This window comes from Bubalus bubalis, chromosome 1 (genome assembly GCF_019923935.1).
Source record: "Bubalus bubalis isolate 160015118507 breed Murrah chromosome 1, NDDB_SH_1, whole genome shotgun sequence".
NCBI lineage: Eukaryota > Metazoa > Chordata > Mammalia > Artiodactyla > Bovidae > Bubalus > Bubalus bubalis.
Window position 1 is genome coordinate 152538874 of NC_059157.1, and position 25691 is coordinate 152564564.

The following is a 25691-nucleotide window of genomic DNA, read 5'->3' on the forward strand; positions in this document are numbered from 1 at the left end:
ACCTGGGCCTGTTTATTGGCTTTTGAGCAGTGAGCAACCAGACACCACACACCTTGCAGTAACATATCGTTCCAATTTTAGTATATGTGCTGTTGAAGTGAGCACCTATTTCACGGTTTTAAAGTCTATAGAATACTGCCTGACACCTAGTCAATATGGAAGCAGCATTTTCACTTGTAAAGTTGGAGAACTGGACCCAATGAACTCTGAGAATCCTTTCAATATAAAATTCATAAAATTCATAACCACTAACATTGTAAATCAACTATACTCAATATAAAATTAAAAGAAAAAACAACTCATAACCTGCTTGAGTTCAAGTCCTAACTCCACCATATGGGATTTCTCAAGGTCAGGGACTGGCCATACTGGGGTCAACTTTGTCCTCTCCAAAGGGCCTGGGCCAGTACCTGACACATAGTAGGTACTCAGGACATTTTGAATGTGTGCATGAATTGTTTGGTGGGGATCCTATAAAGGGGAGTAAAGATTTGTTATGGGGACTTCTCTGGTGGTTCAGTGGTTAGGACTCTGTGCTGCCAATGCAGGGGAGTGGGTTTGACTCCTGGTTGGGGAACTAAGATCCCACATACCACTCTATGTGGCCAAAAGATAAAAAATAAAATAAAGATTAAAAGAAGAGTTTTTATGAACCATAAGTGCTGCTCTAACAGCTGGACTAACTGCTCAGGAAAGGCCCTTCATGAAGGGGATGAGGCTTTCTGTCCTAACAGCTGGATTTGTGGTCTTGAGGAGCTCTGAAGCCATGAAGAAGAGAGAACCAGAATTCGGGGGACCCAGAGAAAAAGAACTTTGTGAGGAAACTCACAGTTCTCTATGGTCTGGGCCTTGGAACAGGGAAACTGGCTCCAGCTGACCTGGAACCCAGCTGTCCAGCAAAATGGTAAAACTAGTGGCCCTGCTCTACTCTATTGTGTGCCTTGGGGCAGAGCACATGCTATGTCCAACAACCAATTTTAATAAACCAGTCAATGAATGTTAAAGCATTTCTCACAATATGGAGAGAAGGGATGGCTGCGTGCATGCTCAGTCGCTTCAGTCCATGTCTGACTCTTTGCAACCCTATGAACTGCAGCCCACCAGGCTCTTCTGTCCGTGGGATTCTCCAGGCAGGAATGCTAGAGTGGGTTGCTGTGCCCTCCTGCAGGGGATCTTCCCGACCCAGGGATTGAACCCACATGTTTTACATCTTTTGCATTGCAAATGGATTCTTTACCCTCTGAGTCACCTGGGAAGCCCAGAGACGGCTAGTTGTTGTTCAGTTGCTCAGTCGTGTCTGACTCTTGGTGACTCCATGGGCTGTAGCACGCCGAGCTTCCCTGTCCTTTCCCAGGGATGGCTAGATGCATCTCTCAATATATTCTCTCTTCCTTTCTAAGGAAGTCAAATTATGTAACTTCTTCACAGAAATGTTTAGTTATGGAAATGATTTCAACATACCTTTCCATTCGCAGGACACCCCTGCAGGGCAGAACCCTTCCTTCTGCCAGTTTTGGAGATTTGATTCAGAGTGGTTGCTAAGACCACATAACTAGGTGATCTCAGATTTGCAGACTGTGAATCTTGTTGGTTTTCTCTCTCCTTTGCCTCCCAGCGTGCGCAAATCTCCAGATTAACATGAGAGCTTTGGGATGATTGAATAAGGAAGAAATCTGGAGAACGCACATGTGGGGTGCTTGTGATTATGGCTCCAACGTTCAAGCTGACACCACTGCTTCTGTTTACTGAAGACAGAGCCCGACGACCCAGCGCTGGCTGGAACAGCTGCCGACACTGGAAGGTGCTCAGGTCACCCGTGAGTGAGGCGTTTAAGAGGGTGCTGGCTACTGAGACAAGGTAGATGTTGAGATCACAGTAGGCAAATTCTTCTATAGGAGGGAAAGCACTAGTTCTTCAGCTTGTTACAAGATCTTGATATTTAATGCCTTCATAAAGAAAAATGTAACTATATCACAAATTTGTTTCACGAATGTATTTCCCAAATGTTTCTCAATATAGTTTCTTTTGTAATGCTGTGTATTTTATTTTATGCATTTAAAAACCTTAAAGCGATCTATACTTTTACCAGGCTATCAAATGACACAAAATAGGTTAAGAATTCTTGAGCTGGAGGGAGATATATGTGAAACTAACTAAGTTTAAGCTTCAGGGTCTCTCACTTTACCATGCTTTTCTAGACTCTGTTCCTAAACTTCTATTTGTCACTTTTTATTATTTTTTAAATGACTCCAACATTTGTACATGTTTCACACTTCACAGTACAAAACTTTTATCCACGAAGCATTTAGCTTGGTAGTGGGCACATAGTAGGCATTCAATAGCAATTTTTGGTTAATAGGTTCTGGGAAATTTATTATTTTTTTGGTATTAAATCCACTGTGGTTTATTATACTTACTGATGTTCAGATTTTGATCTTTTTTGTTTTTTGCCAATAAGAACCTCTTCAATTTGGCCTGTTGTTTAGTCGCTAAGTCATGTCCAACTCTTACGTGATGCCATGTACTACAGACCACTAGACTCCTCTGTCCATGGGATTCTCCAGGCAAGATTACTGGAGTGGGTTGCCATTTCCTTCTCCAGAGGAACTTCCTGACCCAGGGATTAAGCCTGCATCTCCTGCATTGAAGGCAGATTCCTGACCACTCAGGTATCAGGATGCCCCTCAATTTGGTAACTGGGTCCTTTTATAAAATTGTATTTTATAGAAATATACAATGCACATAGAAAATGTGCCTATCATTCAGAGTATAACTCACTGAATTTTCACAAATTTGGTTCTGGGAAATTTAAATCATCCTTGAAGTGTATCTTGAAATCTTGCAGACCGCAGCTTGATCTCTTCCACTCTCTGTGAGGGTTAGCGTGTGGGTGGTTGGGGTACGGACTGACTACAAAAGTCAGCTTGGAGAGCTGTGGGATGAGAAAAAAAATTCGAGATGCAGAGAAAGCCCTGGAGGAGAATGTATGCAATTACTTCTCATCTGGGGCCTCTAGCAGTGCAGACATAGGTGTTTCTAGAGTGTATCCTCTTAAGTTTTGAAGGAAGATTTGAGAACTTGGTTTGAGGATATGAAGCCTAGCATGAGCAGAGAGATCTTTTACATTTCTTCACAAAATCTTCACCAGGCAACTCCATACCCCATGCCGAGCATTGTCCCAGGTGCTTAGGGGCTATAAAGTTGATGCAGGTATAGTCCCTACCTTGAGGAACTCCCAACAACTGGGTGCTATAGTCAGGATTTGAACCCAGGCCTTCTGACTCTCTGTTCTGTGTTCTAAATTAACACTATGTTGTCCGGTTAGAAAATACACAAGTCAGCCTGGAGCAATTAAGAAGGGCTTCTAGGAAGAGGTGTCATTTTTGAGCTGAGTTGAATTCAGTAAGTGAATGAAGAAGGAAGCCTGATCTAGGGAAACTAAACAATATGTTCAAAGGCTAAAAGGTGTAAGGAGAGAAAGGCATATTCAAGCAACTGCAAATTATGGGGAATGGTAAAAAGTAACAATAATAATGATGAAAGGAGGGTAGAATATGCATAGGAAGTGGGAGGAAATGAAGCTGGGAAATAAAGTGGGGCCCAAACCATAAAGAATTTTAGACTCCAAGCTACTTTGTAATGTGTCTCAATGGCATTGATCAGTGGCTAATGTTTCAGGCAGGATGGTGGCTTCATCAGCACTGTGATGCAGGATATTGGGGGATCTTCCAGGACAATGTTTCCCAGGCCAGTCGTTTACCTACTAATGTAACCATTTTTTCTTCTTTGAACCCACTTTTTGTCTAGCCTTCCTCACCATGGTAAATGGTACCTACAGATTTCTGTGCCTTGGGTCAAATATCTGTTAGTCATCCTTGATTCCTCCTTTCCTGCACCATCTCCATCCAACCCATCAACAGTTCTTTCTGTTCTGCCTCTAAGATGCATCCCAAGTCTATTCATTGTTCCCCACAGCCATCATCTCTGGCGTGAATGACTGTATTTGCTTTGTCATGAGGTTCCTGCCCTCTTGCAATCTAGTCTCTGTGTGGTATCGAGAGGGATCTTTGGGGAAAAATCAGATGTCAAACCCCTCCTTCAGTTCAGTTCAGATGCTCAGTTTAGTTCAGTTCAGTTCAGTCACTCAGGCGTGTCCAATTCTTTGCGATCCCATGAATTGCAGCATGCCAGGCCTCCCTGTCCACCACCAACTCCCAGAATTCACCCAAACCCTCATCTATTGAGTCGGTGATGTCATCCAGGCAACTCATCCTCTGTCATCCCCTTCTCCTCCTGCCCCCAATCTCTCCCAGCATCAGAGTCTTTTCCAATGAGTCAACTTTTCACATGAGGTGGCCAAAGTATTGGAGTTTCAGCTTTAGCATCATTCCTTCTAAAGAACACCCAGGACTGATCTCCTTCAGAATGGACTGGTTGGATCTCCTTGCAGTCCAAGGGACTCTCAAGAGTCTTCTCCAACACCACAGTTCAAAAGCATCAATTCTTCGGCGCTCAGCTTTCTTCACAGTCCAACTCTCACATCCATACATGACTACTGGAAAAACCATAGTCTTGACTAGATGGACCTTTGTTGGCAAAGTAATGTCTCTGCTTTTCAATATGCTATCTAGGTTGGTCATTACTTTCTTTCCAAGGAGTAAGCGTCTTTTAATTTCATGGCTGCAATCACCATCTGCAGGGATTTTGGAGCCCCCCAAAATGAAGTCTGACACTGTTTCCACTTTGTCCCCATCTATTTCCCATGAAGTGATGGGACCGGATGCCATGATCTTCGTCTTTTGAATATTGAGTTTTAAGCCAACTTTTTCACTCTCCTCTTTCACTTTCATCAAGAGGCTTTTTAGTTCCTCTTCACTTTCTGCCATAAGGGTGGTGTCATCTGCATATCTGAGGTTATTGATATTTCTCCCAGCAATCTTGATTCCAGCTTGTGCTTCTTCCAGCCTCAGCATTTCTCAGTTTCTCAGTCATGTCCAACTCTTCATGACCCCATGGACTGCAGCATGCCAACCTTCCCTATTCATGACCAACTCCTGGAGCTTGCTCAAACTCATGTCCATCGCATCAGTGATGCCATCCAGCCATCTCATCCTCTGTCGTCCCCTTCTCCTCCTACCCCCAGTCCTTCCCAGCATCAGGGTCTTTTCCAATGAGTCAGCTCTTCCAATCAGGTGGCCAAAGTATTGGAGCTTTAGCATCAGTCCTTCCAATGAACAGTCAGGACTGATTTCCTTTAGGATGGACTGGTTGGATCTCCTTGCAGTCCAAGGGACTCTCAAGAGTCTTCTCCAACACTACAGTTCAAAAACATCAATTCATCAGAGCTCAGCTTTCTTTATAGTCCAACTCTCACCTCCATACATGGCTACTGGAAACACCAAAGTTTTGACTAGACAGACCTTTGTTGTCTAGTAATGTCTCTGCTTTTTAATATGCTGTCTAAGTTCGTCATAGCTTTTCTTCCAAGGAGCAAGCATCTTTTAATTTCATGGCTGCAGTCACCATCTGCAGTGATTTTGAAGCGCAAGAAAATAAAGTCTTTCACGGTTTCCATTGTTACCCCATCTATTTGCCATGAAGTGATGGGACCAGATGCCATGATAAGTTCAACACTTGAACTTTAAGCTAACTTTTTCACTCTCGTCTTTCACTTTCATCAAGAAGCTCTTTAGTTCTTCTTTGCTTTCTGCCATAATGGTGGTGTCATCTGCATATCTGAGGTTATTGATAATTCTCCCAACAATCCTGATTCCAGCTTGTGCTTCCTCCAGCCTGGCATTTCACATGATGTACTCTGAGTATAAGTTAAATAAGCAGGGTAGCAGTATACAGCCTTGATGTACTCCTTTCCCTATTTGGAACCAGTCTGTTGTTCCATGTCCAGTTCTAACTGTTTCTTCTTGACCTGCATACAGATTTCTCAGAAAGCAGATCAGGTGGTCTGGTATTCCCATCTCTTTCAGAATTTTCCACAGTTTGTTGTGATCCACACAGTCAAAGGCTTTGGCATAGTCAATAAAGCAAAAGTAGATGTTTTTCTGGAACTCTCTTACTTTTTCGATGATCCAATGGATGTTGGCAGTTTGATCTCTGGTTCCTTTGCCTTTTCTAAATCCAGCTTGAACATCTGTAAGTTCACAGTTCACATACAGTTGAAGCCTGGCTTGGAGAATTCTGAACATTACTTTTCTAGTGTGTGAGATGAGTGCAATTGTGCAGTAGTTTGAGCATTGTTTGGCATTGCCTTTCTTTGGGATTGAATGAAAACTGACCTTTTCCAGTCCTGTGGCCACTGCTGAGTTTTCCAAATTTGCTGGCATATTGAGTGCAGCACTTTCACAGCATCATCTTTTAGGATTTGAAATAGCTCAACTGGAATTTTATCACATCCTCTAGCTTTGTTCATAGTGATGTTTCGTAAGGCCCATTTGACCTTGAATTCCAAGATGTCTGGCTCTAGGTGAGTGATCACAGCATTGTGGTTATCTGGGTCATGAAGATCTTTTTTGTATGGTTCTTCTGTGTATTCTTGCCACCTCTCCTTAATATCTTCTGCTTATGTTAGATCCATACCATTTCTGTCCTTTATTGTGTCCATCTTTGCATGAAATGTTCCCTTGGTATCTCTAATTTTCTTGAAGAGATCTCTAGTCTTTCCCATTCTATTGCTTTCCCCTGTTTCTTTGCTTTGATCACTGAGGAATGCTTTCTCATCTCTCCTTGCTGTTCCTTGGAACCCTGCATTCAAATTCATCTTTCCTTTTCTCCTTTGCCTTTAGCTTCTCTTCCTTTCTCAACTATTTGTAAGGCCTCCTCAGACAACCATTTTGCCTTTTTGCATTTCTTTTTCTTGGGGATGGTCTTGATCACTGCCTCCTGTACAATGTCACGAACTTCCGTCCATAGTTCTTCAGGCACCCTGTCTGTCAAATCTGATCCCTTGAATCTATTTGTCACTTCCACTGTATAATTGTAAAGGATTTGATTTAGGTCATACCTGAATGGTCTACTGGTTTTCCCCACTTTCTTCAATTTAAGTCTGAATTTGACAATACGGAGTTCATGATCTGAGCCAAAGTCAGCTCCTGGTCTTGCTTTTGCTGACTGTACAGAGCTTCTCCACCTTTGGCTATGAAGAATATAATCATTCTAATTTCAGTATTGACCATCTGGTGATGTCCATGTGTAGAGTCTTCTCTTGTGTTGTTGGAAGAGGATGTTTGCTATGACCAGTGTGTTCTCTTGGCAAAACTCTGTTAGCCTTTCATTCTGTACTCCAAGGCCAAATTTTCCTGTTATTCCAGGTAGCTCTTGACTTCCTACTTTTGCATTCCAGTCCCCTATAATGAAGAGGACATTTTTCTTTGGGTGTTAATTCTGGAAGGTCTTGTAGGTCTTCATAGAACCATTTAACTTCAGCTTCTTCAGTATTACTTGTAGGGGCATAGACTTGAATTACTGTGATATTGAATGGTTTGCCTTGGAAATGAACAGAAATCATTTTGTCATTTTTGAGATTGCATCCAAGTACTACATTTCAGACTCTTGTGGACTATGAGGGCTACTCCAGTTCTTCTAAGGAATTCTTGCCTACAGTAGTAGATATAATGGTCATCAGAGTTAAATTCACCTATTCCCGTCCATTTTACTTCACTGATTCCTAAAATGCTGATGTTCACTCTTGCGGTCTCCTGTTTGACCACTTCCAATTTGCCTTGATTCATGGACCTAACATTCGAGGTTCCTATGCAATATTGCTCTTTACAGCATCGGACTTTACTTCCATCACCAATCATATCCACAGCTGGGTGTTGTTTTTGCTTTGGCTCCATCTCTTCATCCTTTCTGGAGTTATTTCTCCATTCTTCTCAGGTAGCATATTGGGCACCTACTGACCTGGTGAGTTCATCTTTCAGTGTCCTATCTTTTTGCCTTTTCATACTGTTCATGGCAAGAATACTCTCAAGGCAAGAATACTGAAGTGGACCACGTTTTATTTCTGCCATGACATGACTGTCTTGGGTGGCCCTACCCAGCATGGCTCATAGTTTCATTGAGCTATACAAGGCTGTGTTCCATCTGTTGAGTTTGGTTAGTTTACTGTGATTGTGATTTTCATTCTGTCTGCCCTCTGATGGAGAAGGACAGACCCTCCTTATATCCCTTAAAACACAGCTTCTCATTGCCCTTGGAACAAGATCTAAGTTCCTCATCATGGCTATCGGAGTCCCAGCCTGTCTCCAGGAATCTCAGATGTAGTTTACTCACCCTCCTGTTTGCAGGCCCTGGCCAGCTGGCCCTCTGAAGGCTTCTAGGACTTGCCAGATTCTTCCTGACTAATTATTTTGACTTCTATTTCCTCTTCCTAGAACACCCTTCCCTGAGTGGTTCCAGTCACCTACTTCTCGTCCACTTTCCAGCCTAAATATAATTTTTAGAGGGGCCTCCACATACCTCTTACAGATATTCATTATCACAACATATGGTGCCTTTCTGTCATAGTTCATTAAAAATAAAAATAAAAGAGACTTCCCTGGTGGTCCAGTGGTTAAGAATCTGCCTTTCAATACAGGGGACACAGGTTCCATCCCAGGTCAGGGAACTAAGTATGATCCTACATGTCATGGGGCAACTAAGCCCAGGTGCCCCAAGTACTGAGCCTGCAACTACTGAACTCATGCTCTGCAACCAGAGAGTCACATCCTGCAGGAAAGATCCTGTGTGATGCAATGGAGATCTCAGGTGCTGAAACTAAGACCCAACATGGTCAAATAAATTAATTAATGAAAAAAATAAATTAAAAAGTATAATCTTTCCCATCTAAATTTGGCTTATTATGCTTACTTGTTTGAGGTCTGTTCTGTCCTGAGTGAATGCCTGTCCTTCACCATGGTGCCCCTTGGCCTCCCACAGGTGCTGGAGACTGGAGAACTCAATAAGCATTCGTTGACAAAATGACCAAATGAATAAATCAGTGTAATTGACTGTTTCAGAGCAAGATTCTTTCTTGTCTTGCTCTCTCCTTCTAATAACGGAGATGATGCTGAGTGGAAAAACAAAAAAACCAGCTTATTCCCCCTCAGTTCAGTTCAGTTTCTCAGTCGTGTATGACTCTTTGCGACCCCATGAATTACAGCACATCAGGCCTCCCTGTTCATTGCCAACTCCCAGAGTTTACTCAAACTCATGTCCATCAAGTTGGTGATGCCATCCAGCCATCTCATCCTCTGTCGTCCCCTTCTCCTCCTACCCCCAGTCCTTCCCAGCATCAGGGTCTTTTCCAATGAGTCAGCTCTTTGCATGAGGTGGCCAAAGTATTGGAGTTTCAATTTTAGCATCAGTCCTTCCAATGAACACCCAGGGCTGATCTCCTTTAGGATGAACTGGTTGGATCTCCTTGCAATCCAAGAGACTCTCAAGAGTCTTCTCCAACACCACAGTTCAAAAGCATCAGTTCTTCAGCTCTCAGCTTTCTTCACAGTCCAACTCTCACATCCATACATGACCACTGGAAAAACCATAGCCTTGACCAGATGGACCTTTGTTGGCAAAGTAATGTCTCTGCTTTTCAATATGCTATCTAGGTTGGTCATAACTTGCCTTCCAAGGAGTAAGCGTTTTTTAATTTCATGGCTGCAATCACCATCTGCACTGATTTTGGAGCCCAAAAAATAAAGTCTGACACTGTTTCCACTGTTTTCCCATCTATTTCCCATGAAGTGATGGGACCGGATGCCATGATCTTCGTTTTCTGAATGTTGAGTTTTAAGCCAACTTTTTCACTCTCCTCTTTCACTTTCATCAAGAGGCTCTTTAGTTCCTCTTCACTTTCTGCCATAAGGGTGGTGTCATCTGCATATCTGAGGTTATTGATATTTCTCCCAGGAATCTTGATTCCAGCTTGTGCTTCTTCCAGCCTAGCGTTTCTCATGATGTACTCTGCATATAAGTTAAATAAGCAGGGTGACAATATACAGCCTTGATGTATTCCTTTTCCTATTTGGAACCAGTCTGTTGTTCCATGTCCAGTTCGAACTGTTGCTTCCTGACCTGCATACAGGTTTCTCAAGAGGCAGATCAGGTGGTCTGGTATTCCCATCTCTTTCAGAATTTTCCACAGTTTATTGTGATCCACACAGTCAAAGGGTTTGGCATAGTCAATAAAGCAGAAATAGATGTTTTTCTGGAACTCTCTTGCTTTTTCAATGATGCAGCGGATGTTGGCAATTTGATCCCTGGTTCCTCTGCCTTTTCTAAAACCAGCTTGAACATCTGGAAGTTCACGGTTCACGTATTGCTGAAGCCTGGCTTGGAGAATTTTGAGCATTACTTTACTAGCATATGAGATGAGTGAAATTGTGTGGTAGTTTGTGCATTCTTTGGCATTGCCTTTCTTTGGGATTGGAATAAACACTGACCTTTTCCAGTCCTGTGGCCACTGCTGAGTTTTCCAAATATGCTGGCATATTGAGTGCAGCACTTTCACAGCATCATCTTTCAGGATTTGAAATAACTCAACTGGAATTCCATCACCTGCACTAGCTTTGTTTGTAGTGATGCTTCCTAAGGCCCGCTTGACTTCACATTCCAGGATGTCTGGCTCTAGGTGAGTGATCACACCATCATGATTATCTGGGTCATGAAGATCTTTTTTGTACAGTTCTTCTGTGTATTCTTGCCACCTCTTCTTAATATCTTCTGCTTCTGTTAGGTCCATACCATTTCTGTCCTTATTGAGCCCATCTTTGCATGTAATGTTCCCTTGGTGTCTCTAATTTTCTTGAAGAGATCTCGTCTTTCCCATTCTATTGTTCTTCTCCATTTCTTTACATTGATCGTCGAGGAAGACTTTCTTATCTCTCCTCGCTATTCTTTGGAACTCTGCATTCAGATGCTTATATCTTTCCTTTTCTCCTTTGCCTTTTGCTTCTCTTCTTTTCACAGCTATTTGTAAGGCCTCCTCAGACAGCCATTTTGCCTTTTTGCATTTCTTTTTCTTGGGGATGGTCTTGATTACTGTCTCCTGTACAATGTCACGAACCTCCGTCCATAGTTCATCAGGCACTCTGTCTATCAGATCTAGTCCCTTAAATCTATTTCTCACTTCCACTGTATAATCATAAGGAATTTGATTTAGGTTCTTCCCCCTAGTCTCCTCTTTTTCCTTGGCCAAACTTCACTTACTGGTTATAAAGATAAATTTCTGATGCTATTTTTTTCCCTAAGGCACTCTTCAATGTGCTGACTGCTGAGGCCTAAGGTGACAGCTTTTCATCAAGTCTAGGAGGTGTTGCCTGCCCCTGCCAGCCAGAAAACAACACCAAGTCAGAGCAAGAGAGTAGAAATTAAGTCAGCCCATTGCTCCATGCAAATCCCAGAGTAGAAGGGACAGGAAAGCCCGTCTTGGGCTCAGCCCCTTTGTTGTATAAATGAGCAAACTGAAGCCTCAAGAAATCAAGGAAACAAAATCTTGTCCTGTTTCTCCTGACTGTCCCCTCATCGCCACTCTGCCTGCCCCTAGTAAGAGCCTGGATCTGCATGAGGTCATCATCCCGTGGTCTGTTCCTCGCAGGGTCTGTTCTGATAGAAATGTGGAGGGCTGTGTTGTCAACAGCCTGCTTGTCCTTCTTGAGCAGTTAAGGATGCCTGACATCTTGGAGAGTCCTCCACAAATTTGGTTCCACTTCCATGAATTTAATGAGACTTTATTTTCATTGTTAACCCAAGTCATGCCCTAGGGGTTAATGATGTTTCTAACTCTGTGACTTACAGTGTAGGTGTACAACTTTTCTTCATGAATCTTTAATTTATTTCTTGTGAGATCTGAGGCAGGGACACTGCAGGCAGCTTGAGAGTCTCACATGACTCGAGTGTCTCATGGACCTGCAGGTATGCTCTGTTGAACTCCCACAACTAATTTGAATTAGTTGTCAAGATTAAAAATTGGGTAATTTTATATAATAATCTGAGATACAGCCTCTCCTGGAAAAATACAAATACCCAGAAGATCTGGGCCACAGTCGTTCATGGTAATAGTTGACTGGAACTGGGAAGAGATCACCTCACATAGACCTGGGGACACTCCCTCTTTTAATGCAGAGTCACCCCCACTCTCATTTGCCTCACATACAGCTGGCTTCATTCTTTTACCTGCTCAGCTGTTAATTTTTTCTTTTTATGAGTGCACAACCCCTACAATAGCTTTTCCACAGAATTCTGGATCCTGAGGTCTACTGTCACGGTCATGATGATGTAGACCTTCACACAACATGTCCCAGCCTTGGTCTTCCCAAGGTGAAAACAGGTCCCAGGACCAGGGCTGGTGCTCCGCACTGGCGTGTGGTTATTAGGTGCTTTCGCCAGAACAACTGTGAAATCTACAGCAAAAGTTAGTCCAGAGGGATTTGGAGGAAGGATGCAGGAAAAACTCAAGATAAGGTGTTAACTATTTTAAATTAGGAAAAGGACAGGTTCAGAGAGACTTCTCCCACCCCCCACCATACTCATTTACTGAATATTTTTAAAGGTCTTACTATACTCCTGGTACAAAGAGCTAAAAAATAGGTCATTCCCCTCCACTTTCTACCATTACTATCTGCTTATGGTCCTCCCACTCTTCTGAAGTAGCTCTCTCAAAGGGCATTCACAGTTCCTGCCACAGACTGAATTTTTCCCCCAGCCACCCACCCAAATTCACATTTTGAAGACTTAACCTCCAGTATGATGATATTGGAGATGGAGCCTTTGGGAGGTAATTATGTTTAGGTGGGGTCATGATTGTGGGCCACCAGATTGGTGAGTTTATAAGAAGAGATGCTAGAGAGCCCCCCTGCCCACACCCCACACACTACTATGCTGTGTGAGAAGACAGGGAGAAGAGAGCTGTCTGCAAACCAAGAAAGAGCTCTCACTAGAACCTCACCATACTAGCACCCTGACCTTGGATTTCCAGCCTTCAGAATTGAGAGAAAATAAATTTGTGTTGTTAAACCACTCATCTATGATATTTTGTTAATTTGGGTATTCTGCAGCCCGAGCTGACTGAGGAAGGGGGAAGTTCCATCCTTAATCTTATCCCTTTTGCTCTGATGCTTTTTTCCTGGGAAATTTAATCTTTTTCTAATGGTTTCAAACTCTTTCCTGAGCTCTAAACCCATATCTCATTCCTCTGTGTGTGTGTGTGTGTGTGTGTGTGAAGTTGAGTCATGTCCGACTCTTTGAGACCCTATGGACTATAGCCTGCAAGGCTCCTCTATCCATGGGATTACTCAGGCAAGAATACTGGAGTGGGTTGCCACGCCCTCCTCCAGGGGATATTCTTGATCCAGGGAATGAATCCTTGTCTCTTACGTCTCCTGCACTGGCAAGCAGGTTCTTTACCACTAGCGCCACCTGTGAAGCCCAACACCACTATCTCCACTCACAGACATGTAAATCACAAAGACTCAAATAAACCACTGCACTTCTGCTCATCTACCTCCTATCATTTTGTTTATTCTTGTCACCATTGAATCTATCTTTCAACCTAGAAACTTGAAGTCATACGTGATATATTCATTAGATGATTGTTTTCCGAGCACTTACTATGTGCCAGGAATTTGTTTAAATGCCAAGGATACAGTAATATGTAAACTCCCCCGTCCTCATGGGGCTGCCATTCTGGGGGGCTGCTCCTGCCGCCATGTCATGTTGGTTTCCATGTCCTTGGTGCTTAAAACCTCTTCAATCTGACCCTCCCCATTGCCCTGTCCCTCACCCCTGCTGCTTTCCTCATACTCTCATCACCTCTTACCTGGATGCTTCATGGCTTCCTAACTGGCTCCTGATACCAATCCACTGCCACTAGCCACCAGGTTGACCTAGAAAAGATCAAAACTACTCCACAGCCAAAGACTATCTCCCTTTCCGCCAAGGAAAGGAACCCTTTTGTTTGGCTTAAGGCACATTTTCTTTTCTGATCTGGCTTTTTCTGTCTTCTCTAGCATTTTTCCTATGAAGTATGCAATATATATGAACTAGTACTTATGGTGTAAATAATCAAGGTGAACTTTTTACCCTTTTCCAAACACGTCAGGTTCTTTCCTGATGTTTCATTATCTTTGCATTCACTGTTCCCTCAACCAGCAGGGTCCTTCCTCTACCTCTTCTTGGCCTGAAGTTTGAAGAGCCAGTTCATTTTTAAAAAAATTATTTTGGCTGTGTTGGGTCTTCGTTGCAGCATGCAGACTTCTCTAGTTGAGGGTATGGGCTTAGTTGTGGCATGGAGGATCTTAGTTCCCCAGCCAGGGATCAAACCTGTCCTGCCTGCACTGGAAGGACCAGGGAAGTCCCTTGAAGAGCCACCTCGGATACTATGTTCTTTCTGAAACTTGCTTAATTTTTCAAGGTTGTTTTCAAGGCTAGTTGCTCCTATGCCTTTCCTCTTCCCTTCCAAACTCCCACAGAACTCTGCTGGTGTACCATTGAGATATTTATTGAGTTCTACTCTTATTATCTATCTGCTTTGAGGACAGGATCTACGTCTATTTCTAAATCTCAACACCTGCATTTGCCACATCATTTCTAAAGATGCAATCTCCCATCTCAAAGAAACTTTCCCCTGATAGAGAAACCAGACCTGAGTGCACACATCTGGGAGTCCATGGTCAATGCTGTATAATGTGATATTTGTTCCTAAGTATCTCAAAGTGTTTGCTGATTCGTGAGGAGGAATTTTTTCTCATTATACCTTTTTAATTCGTTTCTTCTGGTGGGTTCCATAGGACTGTGCATTAGTTTCCCATGGCTGCTGTAACAAATTTCTAAAAGCTTGACGGCTTAAGACAACAGGAATCTATTCTCATGGTTCTGGAGGCCAGAAGCACACAATTGGTACCACTGGGTGGAGATGAAGCTGTGCTCGGGGCTGATCTCCCTCCAGAGGCCCTATGAAAGGATCAGTTCCTCGAGCCTTCCAGTTTCTGGTGGTTGCTGGTGTTCCTTGATTTGTGGTTGCATCATTCTAATCTTCAGGGTCAGTCTTCACATCCTCCTTCGCTTTGTCTTCATATTGCCTTCTCCTGTGTGTATGTGTAACCTCCCTTCTGTGATATAAGTGATTGTATTCAAGATCTACCTGAATAGTTCAGGATCAAATCCCCACCCCAAGATCCTTAATTTAATCACATATGCAAAAAATCCTTCTCCAAGTAAGACATTTATTAAATTCCAGGGATTAGGACCTGATATCACTGGGGGCCATTACTAGGCCTAGTAAAGAATGTTTCGCTGTTGGTGTGTTAACCCTGAATTCAGAAACTTTTAGTGTTTGTATGAAGAGTCATCTTTTCTTATACAGGCAATTAACAATTTTGTGTTTTCTTACTGATTCAAAGAATTTTTTTTTCTCCTGGCTGTGCCATGTGGCATGTGTATCAGAGCTCCCTGATCAGGGATTGAACCTGCACTCCCTCCATTGGAAGGTGAAGTGTTAAACCTCTGGACAACCAGGAAAGTTCCTCAAAGAATTTTATTCTTCCTTTTCATTTTCTCTCCCACTTTCTGTGCACCTCCTTCTTTGCATTCTTCTTCTTTTTCTTCTTTTCTATTTTACTTTGGTCTTATTTTCTTATTTTTAAATAATTCAAATAATTCTTTTCCTTTTGTGTTTGTAACAGCTTTATTCAGACATAATTCACATACAGTTTACCATTTCAGTTGTAAAAGTCAACTGAAACTATCATCCCTGGTGGCTCAGTGGTAAAAAATCTGCCTGCCAATGCAGGAGACTCAGGAGATGGAGATCGATCCCTGGGTTGGGAAGATCCTCTGGAGAAGGAATTGTCAACCCACTCCAGTATCCTTGCCTGGAGAATCTCATGGACAGAGGAGCCTGGCGGCCACAGTCCACGGGGCCACAAAAAGTCAGACGTGACTGAGCATGCATGCATGCAGCTACCATCACGATCCATTTTAGAACATTTTTCATCACTCCAGAAAAGATACTACTTATCCTTGAGCTATCCGTCCTCAGTCTATACCTCCCCACAAGCCAAGTCAATGGTGCAACCTTACTTTAGCTTTTCTTCTGTGTTTCAACCTTCTCTCTCTCATTTCTGCTTCCTGGGATCTTGTTCCAAATAAACTACTTACATGCAAGCCTGTGTCTCAGGCTCTGTCTCAGGAAACCCAGAAGATAGTTTTGTCTGACAAAATAAGTTGGTAGCTTTTTTAAAAAAATAAAAATCCTATAGTAGTTATTTTTTCTTTTATATTTAAATTTTTATTTTTTGGCTGTAGCATGTGGGATCTTAGTTTCCCAACCAGAGATAGAATCTGGGTCTCCTGCATTGGAAGTGCAGAGTCTTAACCACTAGACCACCAGGGAAGTCCCTCTCGCTTTTCTTGGTCACTGTAGTCAGGACTTTATTTATTGTCTCTTTGAAGGATTGGCTTTTAGTTTTACCGATCATCATTAATTTCTGCTTTTGTATTTATTTCTTTTTTCCTGCTTTCTTTGAGTTTGCTGTGCTGTGCTATACTTAGTCACTCAGCCACGTCTGACTCTTTGCTGCCTTATGGACTGTAGCCCACCAGTATCCTCTGTCCATGAGATTCTCCAGGCAAGAATACTGGAGTGGGTCGACATTTCCTTCTCCAGGGGATTTTCCTGACCCAGGAACCAGGGTCTCCTGCATTGCAGGTGGATTCTTTACCAGCTGAGCTACCAGGAAAGCCCCTTTCTTTGAGTTTACTTTGAGTCAAATGCTTCCTGAGTTAACTCATTTATTTTCTTAAAGTAATATATGAGATATTCCAAACACCCAGAAAGCCAAAAAACACTCCCCATTAATATATATGTAATAAACATCAATGTAACTAAAATCTGGGAACAATTCTGTACCTAATTCCAGTGTGTGGGAATCTGGGAGGAGGGTTTCCCACACCAGAACACAACTCTCCAACACCAACTGAGTGTTCAGCAATTCAACACGATTCTTATACTCTCTACTTGGAAAGAGCATCAGATTCTGCAGGTTAAGGAATTCAGTCTCATAAGAATGCCCTCTCCACCCACATTGCTTCAGATGCTGCTTGTGCATCTGACTATAGATGGGAGTTTCAACAACACCTTCCTTAGGTTTGATTAATTTCCTAGAGCAGCTCAAAGAACTCAGACATTTTACTTACTAGATCACCAACTTATTATCAAAGGCTATAACTCAGGAAAACTCAGATGGAGGAGATGCATGGGGCAAGGTATGGGAAAGGGCTCAGAGCATCCTTGCCCTCTCCTGGCATACCACCATCCCCCAATATCCACGTGCTCACTGATGTGGAAGCTCTCTGAACCCTGTCCTTTAAATCTTTGGTTGGTGGTTTAGTCACTAAGTTGTGTCCAACTCTTGTGACCCCATGGACTGTAGCCTGCCAGGCTCCTCTGTCCATGGGATTCTCCAGGCAAGAATACTGGAGTGGGTTGCCATTTCTTTCTCCAGGAGATCTTCCTGACCCAGGAATTGAACTAGGGTCGCCTGCATTGCAGGCAGATGATTTACCAACTGAGCTATGAGGGAAGCCCAAAAGCTGGCTTGTCAGGAGTGGGATTCGAACCCACGCCTCCAGAAGAGACTGTGATCAGAATACAGTGCCTTTGACAGCTTGGCCATCCATCCTTGAGTCTTTACAAGGGTTTCATTAAGTAGTTATGATTGATTAACTCATTGGCCATTGAAAATTGATTCAAGTTTTAGGCACCGCCCCTTCCAGGAGCTCAAGGGGTGGGACTAAAAGTTCCAACTGTTTAATCCTTTTGTTGTTATTCTCTGGTGAGAAATCTCCCATCCTCAGGTGAAGCAGGAACTTTCCAAAAGTCACCTTATTAACATAATAAAAGACATCTTGCTAGCTCTCAACACTCGTGAAACTCCAAGGGTTTTAGGAGCTCTGTGCCAGAAACTAGAAGGAAGATCAAATATATATTTCTTTCTATAAATCACAGTATCATACCTAGATTTTAAAAATCAGATTTTTTTTCAATCTTATTGACTAAAGACTTCTTATTTATTAATAAAAGATTTATGACTACGCATTTCCATACAAATATGACATTCATTGCACTTTGATTTTTGTTGTTTGGATTATCTTTTGTTTACCAATATTTTGAATTTTTCTTGCAATTTCTTCTTGTATTCATACATTATTAGAATGATGTCTTTAAAATCCCAAGTGTATTTTCTCCCTGTCTTTTCATATTGATCTCTAATTTTATTGCTCTGTGGACAGAGGATATTAAATCTATTCTTTTAGATTAGTTGATACTTCTTTTATCGATTTGGAAGAGACGCTTATGACATATTGTTGAGAGAAAGCATCATGTTAAAACTGATTGTACTGGGGAGAAAAAGTGTGTACATGCTTGCAGGAAGAAAGGGAATTTAAGCCCAAATATTTATCTGCCAAATAGTTATAGCCAAAGTGAAAGGAGAATATGAAAGGTGTTGTTTGTTTGTTTGTTTGTTTTATGATTCATTTCACTTCTTGAACCTTCAATAACTTCTGCAGTGAACATGTATTCTCTTAAAAAATTAAAAAACAGTTTAGAGTTTTTAAAAAGTATCTTTCCTTGTGAAAATAATCTCTGCCATTCAAAAAACTTAAAAATAGAGAAACGTGTACTATAGAAAGTTCTTTCTCAATTTCTAAGTATACAGAGCACGTATTTATTAATGTTGAAAATGGTATTATATGTAAATATATGTATTATTTATTTATATACAGATATTCCTGCAACTTGCTTTCATCCCTTAAAATTACATTATGGAAACTTTGCTTTGATATAACAGGCTGACCACATGGTTTACACACTTATCCTCCTTAAATCTCATTGAAATGACAGCTCAAAAGTATCCCTAAAGAGACCAAATCATGAAAATAATTTTTGAAAAGAGTAATGAAAAATAAAACATAAAGAGTCTCAGGAAATGGTGGTACCCAAGAAGGCAGGGAGAGGTGGTGGGGGGAACAAACATATTGTATTTGGGGGAGCAGATAACTTCCACTTCCTTCTTGGCTGCAGTCAAGAGTTTATTCTTTAGAAAAATGGATCAGGGATATTCTTAACTTGTGGATACCAGACATGGAAATGTCTCCAGGATTTAAAAAGTGAAACAAAAAAAATTATAGAGCAATACACATGTACTAATCCCTTGTATGAATTTCCTTAGCGGTTCAGTGGGAAAGAATCCACCTGTCAAAGCAAGAGATGGGGTTTTGACCCTTGGGTCGGAATGATCCTCTGGAGAAAGAAATGGCAACCCAGTCCAGTATTCTTGCCTGAGGAATCCCATGGACAGAGGAGCCTGGTGGGCCTCAGTCCATGGGGTTGCAAAAGAGTCAGACATGATTTAGGGATTAAAAAACAACATTAGGCCCAGTAAAGCTTATGGAACATTGATGGGAGTTTTTCCAGCTGGCTTTGAACCTTAGAGAAAGAAAGGTCTTGAAGCATTCTTGCCATAGGCTGCACCAGTTCACACTGCCACCAAACTGCTACTGAAAGTGAAAGTGTTAGTCATTCACTTGTGTTCAACCCTTTGCAATCCCATGAACTAAATAGCCTGCCAGGCTCTGTCCCTGGAATTCTCCAGGCAAGATTACTGGAGTGGGTTGCCATTCCCTTCTCCAGGGGATCTTCCTGACCCAGGGGTTGAACTCTGGTCTCCTGCATTGTAGGCAGATTTTTTACTGTCTAAGTTACCAGGGAAGTCCTAGTCCTAGATATTATCAATTATTCATTTTTCTCTTTGCCAGTGTGTTGGGAATAAATGTATCTAGTTCACATAATGTCCATTATTAGTGAGGTTGAGGGACTTCCCATATTATACAGTCATTTGTATTTCTTTTATAAATTGCTTATTCTCTTCTGTCATTTATAAATTGAATTGTTAGTCTGTTTCTAATAATAAGTAAAATGTTTTAAGATGTGATTATGTCTTTTTTATGTGTCATAAATATATTTGGCATACTGTTTTAAACAACTCTTTTCTTTGTGTGTGTGTTCACAGCTACGATTTATCATAATAAAAGGATGCAGAGCAAAATCGGCAAAGAGAAGAGGTACATGGGACAGAGACCAGAGGAAACCAGGTGTGGGCTTCCAAGACTTCATTTCCATTGGAGTCACTGAATGCATTAAAATTTCTCCAGCTGCAAATTGGGACAACAGGTATGAAATGGTGTCTACCAGGGGAGCCCATTAAGACTCAGTGATCAGGGTTTTTACTGGGAGTTGGTCGTGTAGGCATATGCTGCCAGAATTTCAGACTCTTAGAAGGAGGACAAGTATTCAGGGTAAGACTCACTGTTGACACGATGAAGCACTCTCGTTGAAAGAATTATTTTCTAGTTATTTTAGGGCTGTTAGTGATGCTGAGTGTATTCTGGGACAGTCACTAATCTACCAAGTCTACAAATTTACACCAGAATGAAAGAGTGTAGCAAGCTCTTTCCGAGTGCTTATTCTCCTAGCACTGTGTCCCCACACTGGCTTAGTATGGAGTGGTAAAACATGAAAATTCTCCTCCTCAGACTCGTAAATCTTTGAAAGTAGAGACTATATTCTTCTTAACATTTTTAGTAAAAAGAGCAAAGCATTTGAATCATAATCTTTCCTTTTTTTATTTTGTCATCCAAAATACAAGTTAATATATAAGTTTCTTTATTGATTAAGAGTCCTGTGAGCTTTTGGTCTTAAGAATTAACTGCATTCAGTGGTAGGTTTTTGTGGCCTCTTTGAGTTCTCTGGCACTAGCAGTTAGGAAATACTGAATTATCTGGTCAGTGAATAATAGGATAAGAATTAGAATAGATAACGAACAGCTAACCTCTATAGTGAAAGTGAAAGTCGCTCAGTCGTGTCCAACTCTTTGCAACCCCATGGACTATACAGCCCATAGAATTCTTCAGGCCAGAATACTGGAGTGGGTAGCTGTTCCCTTCTCCAGGGGATCTTCCCAACCCAGGGATTGAACCCAGGTCTCCCGCATTGTGGGTGAATTCTTCACCAGCTGAGCCACCAGGGAAGCCACCAGGGAAGCCCTGAACCTCTATAAGCAGCAACAATGTGTCTGGCACTGTCCAACGTGTGCTACATGCATTATGTCCTTTATTTCTGAAAACAACCCCATGGGACAGGTACTACAATGACTCCTATTTTCTAGATGAAGGAGTAGGTGCTGGGAGGTCAGTCAGATTGTCCAGGCTCACGCGGTTACCTGGGCAAGAGCAAGTCTTTGAAAGCAGCCAGGCTATGCTCATTGGCCACACTTGAATCCATTACATACACTGCCTTCTGAGTACTTTGTTTTATTTTGTTTTGATTTGATTGTCTTCACCTTTGTTTTTTCATTTAAACCCATATGGTATAGATTTTAGTTTACATGGCATGAAAGTGGGAAATCAATGTAAAGACTCTTAGCGTGTTTAATGCTGAACTCTCCAAATAGCATTGGCCTATGTTTCTAAGAGATTAAGAATCACTGAAAATATTCTGTGGTATTTCATGTAGCCCTAAGCAAGAACTGACGTCACATTTTGGAATAATTATAATTTTGACCCATACCCAGAATATGGCATATATATACACACATATTAATATATATGTATACATATACATAGGGCTTCCCTGCATAGAACAAAATATGTCAGTCACCAAACCAAAGAAAAACTAAAGAGCCTCTTGATGAACGTGAAAGTTGAGAGTGAAAAAGTTGGCTTAAAACTCAACATTCAGAAAACAAAGATCATAGCATCTGGTCCCATCACTTCATGGCAAACAGATGGAGAAACAATGGAAACAGTGAGAGACTTTATTTTCTTGGGCTCCAAAATCAGTGCAGATGGTGACTGCAGCCATGAAATTAAAAGACGCTTGCTCCTTGGAAGAAAAGCTATGACCAACCTAGACAGCATATTAAAAAGCAGAGACATTACTTTGCCAACAAAAGTCTGTCTAGTCAAAGCTTTGGTTTTTCCAGTAGTCATGTATGGATGTGAGAGTTGAACTATAAAGAAAGCTGAGCACTGAAGAATTGATGCTTTTGAACTGTGGTGTTGGAGAAGACTCTTGAGAGTCCCTTGGACAGCAAGGAGATCCAACCAGTCCATCCTAAAATAAATCAGTCTTGAATATTCATTGGAAGGACTAATGCTGAAGCTGAAACTTCAATACTTTGGCCACCTGATGAGAAGAACTGGCTCATTGGAAAAGACCCTGATGCTGGGAAAGATTGAGGGCAGGAAGAGAAGGGGATGACGGAGGATGAGATGGTTGGATGGCATCACTGACTCAATGGACATGAGTTTGAGTAAGTTCCAGGAGTTGGTGATGGACAGGGAGGCCTGACGTGCAGCAGTCCATGGGGTTGCAAAGAGTCAGACATGACTGAGTGACTGAACTGAACTGAACTGAAACAATAACTTCGTTCAGTCCTACGGTCTTCTCTCAGAATTCTAAATGTGCACAGTCCTGTATGGGGTTGTCTTTTGTCCTAAGGTCTTCATCTTTGGACTTTCCAGACTGGGGAAGAGTTCAGTTCTCAGCTTTCAAGCCGCAAAAGGAGGTTTTATTACTCTATCTGTAGTTAATACATTTTTTTTTTACTTCTGTTTTCTTTTCCTAACAGGTTCATTTAGCACATCAAGTTGCTTCTGAAAAATCAAGACAATCTGTGTATGCTGAGTGGTGTTCAGTCACCTCCTGAGTGGCAGGTCTGGCTGGCACAGTGGTGTTGAGTCCAGGCTCCCTTCCAAAGGCATTGTTATTTATAGGAGAATGTCCACTCAAGCCAAGGATCAATGCTGCTGGAACACTAAGAAGCCAAATAGAAGTAAACTGCTCATCTTAAAACCCAAGTTCCAGACTTCCGATAGGGAAAAGTAAGCAAGTCAGCAATTATCCCCCTAGAAAAGAATGATAAAATGAGAACAGCACCCATTTCAGGGCTCTGGAAATTGACTAAAGGCAAACAACAATCTGGAAAGTGTTTTTTGTTTTTTTTTTTTCTTCATAAAGAACCTCTATATCTTATTAAGAATCGTGGAGTTTTTTGGCATTCTTGCCTGGGACTGCTCCCAGCCAGTCCTGTGCCAGCTCAGTGAGGTTTTGGCAGGACTGGACATACTGAAAAAGCCTGCAGCTTCAGTCCTGGTGCTCATTAGCTCAGTCATGTTCAACTCTGTGAGAACCCATGGACTGTAGCCCACCCGGTCCCTCTGTCCATGGGATTTTGCTGGCAAGAATACTGGAGTGGGTTGCCATGCCTTCCTGCAGGGGATCTTCCTGACCCAGGGATGGAATCCGCATCTCCTACACGGGGAGGTGGATTCTTTACCACTGAGCCACCTGGGAAGCCATTAGTGCTGGAGGGAGTGCAACTGAGTTTCAGTAGAAAACCCAGCCCTGGTTGTGTTAAAGGAATGATCCCGGTGGCAAGCGAACAAGGAAAGCCAGCACTTTGTTGACTTGAAGCTGCAGTCCAGGTTGGGAAAGCAATATTATGGGTGACAATCCAGGCATTGAATAGGGAGATCCTAGAAATGAGACACTACAGAGCAGCTTGAACAATTACCCCACACCCCCGGTTGTCTTCTGAGCATGTGCAGAGCAGGGTGGTGGGGGACCAGAGGTGATACAAGCTATTCACCCATCCTCAGCTAACTGATGTCATGACCTTGCAGAGACGTGGATGGGCATGAGAAAATCTTACTGGGTTGATAGAAATGTTCTAAAATTGGATTCTGGTGATGTTTGCTCAACTCTATAAATTTATCCCAAATCACTAATTTTATACTCAAAACATATTTTAAGGTATGTGAATTATATATACATCAATAAATCTGTTAAAAACATTCAAGTTCTAATAAATAACTCTAAGAAATGTTTTATTGTCTTTTGGTATATTATAACACTTCAAAATTAACTTCTGTCAGGCAATAATTAACTATTTTTGGTAATAGATTTGGTCATCTACAATGAATTCTTCAGCACTCTGTTCTGCTAAAGAGCTCAGAAGACTTTAAATACCTAAGATCATCAATATACAAGGCTCACTTGAAAACCTTATATTAAAAAAAAAGATATAAGCTCATAATGTGTCAACATTTATTGAGCTTGAAGTTTGCTACAGAGGCTAGTAGTCATGCTGTTTAAATTGGACTACCCTCAAGGAACATACTCTGTTACAGTTGTAACTTAACATATCATACTATGTTAAAAGTAAATATTATATTAGTATTACTGGGGTGGGGCTGGGGAAAAAAGATGCAACCAATAATACTTGATAAATTATAAAAGACCTATTGCACTCACTACTGAATTTAATCCTTATAACAACCTTGTGGGTTTTGACAAAGGGCCAGAAAACTTGTTCAAGGTCACAAAGAAGAAGGAAAGAAAGTGAAGTCGCTCAGTTGTGTCCGACTCTTTGCGACCCCATGGACTGTAGCCTACCAGGCTTCTCCGTCCATGGGATTCTCCAGGCAAGAATACTGGAGGGGGTTACCATTTCCTTCTCCAGGGGATCTTCCTGACCCAGGAATCGAACCTGGGTCTCCCACATTGGAGGCAGATGCTTTAACCTCTGAGCCACCAGGGAAGCCCATACCTCAAGCCAAAGCTGAGATTTGAATCTATGTGGATGATTCTCAAACAAATGTTGGCAGGGATCTGGGGTAACTGGTATTCATACACCATTAAGAAGGGTATGAACTAGTAAATTTTCCAAGGAAGATAACTTGGCCATACCTATCAAATGACAACTGCATATGTTCTTTGTCTTTGGAATTTCATTTCTAGGATGTTTGTATTATAGTAGAAAAGACCATCCATAAGAAATTAGTTAAATTAGACCCAATTTATAAAATGGAAACCTATTTAGTCATTAAGAAAGAGATGTATCTGAATATAGAATATGAGTAGCATTATCTGCAAGATACATTATTAAGCTGAAAAAAAAAAAAGCTGTTCCCCACACTTTTTGTATGCGTGTATTGTTTAAAAGGGACTGTCTGCTTAAAGAGATGGGGAATTTTGAATACTGTCATGAAGCCAATTACACAATTTTTAACTGAGGTCTGTGGTTAATTTTTAACTGTTGCCTGTGGTTTCCATTTTTGCAAGTAGCAAAGTAGTGAGCTGTCGACTAGGATATGGGACTGCCTAGTAATAAAGTGACTGTTTTTATGGTGGTTAGTGTTTTTGAATTCAAGTTAGTGTGCCCAACACACAGTGAAATGTCAGCGTTTGGAGCAGAGAAAAAAGTTTGTTGAAGAACTGAGCAAGGAAGAATAGGCGGTTCGTGCTCATAAGATCCAAACTCCGGCCTGGGATTTAGGGAAGAAGTTTTTATGGGCAAAATGTGGCGGGAGGGCTGCAGAATGTATAACTCTCCTCTGATTGGTTAGTGGTGAGGTGTATTAACAAGGTGGTGTCCCAGGAATCTCAGTAATCAGCCTGCTGGTTCCTACTTGTCTGGGAGTCCATGTGCTTGTGTTCAGCCTGAAGTACCATCCTTCACCCGGGTGGGGCCTTAGTTCCTTAGAAGAGCTCAGAAATATGTATCGGATTGTTCTCCCCTCATCCTCCACCCTAGCCTATGAGGAGCTAGGACCCAGACCCATCAGCGCGCTGG

At 41.8% G+C, this 25691-nt stretch overlaps 1 long non-coding RNA gene across 1 annotated transcript; it reads left to right on the forward strand.

The window, feature by feature from the left end:
* The first annotated feature begins 1494 nt into the window (after positions 1 to 1494).
* Positions 1495 to 23939, forward strand: LOC112585725. Its single transcript, XR_003110269.3, has 3 exons — positions 1495 to 1857; positions 20067 to 20227; positions 22686 to 23939. It is a non-coding gene; the product is annotated as an uncharacterized LOC112585725 (long non-coding RNA).
* The last annotated feature ends 1752 nt before the right edge of the window (positions 23940 to 25691 follow it).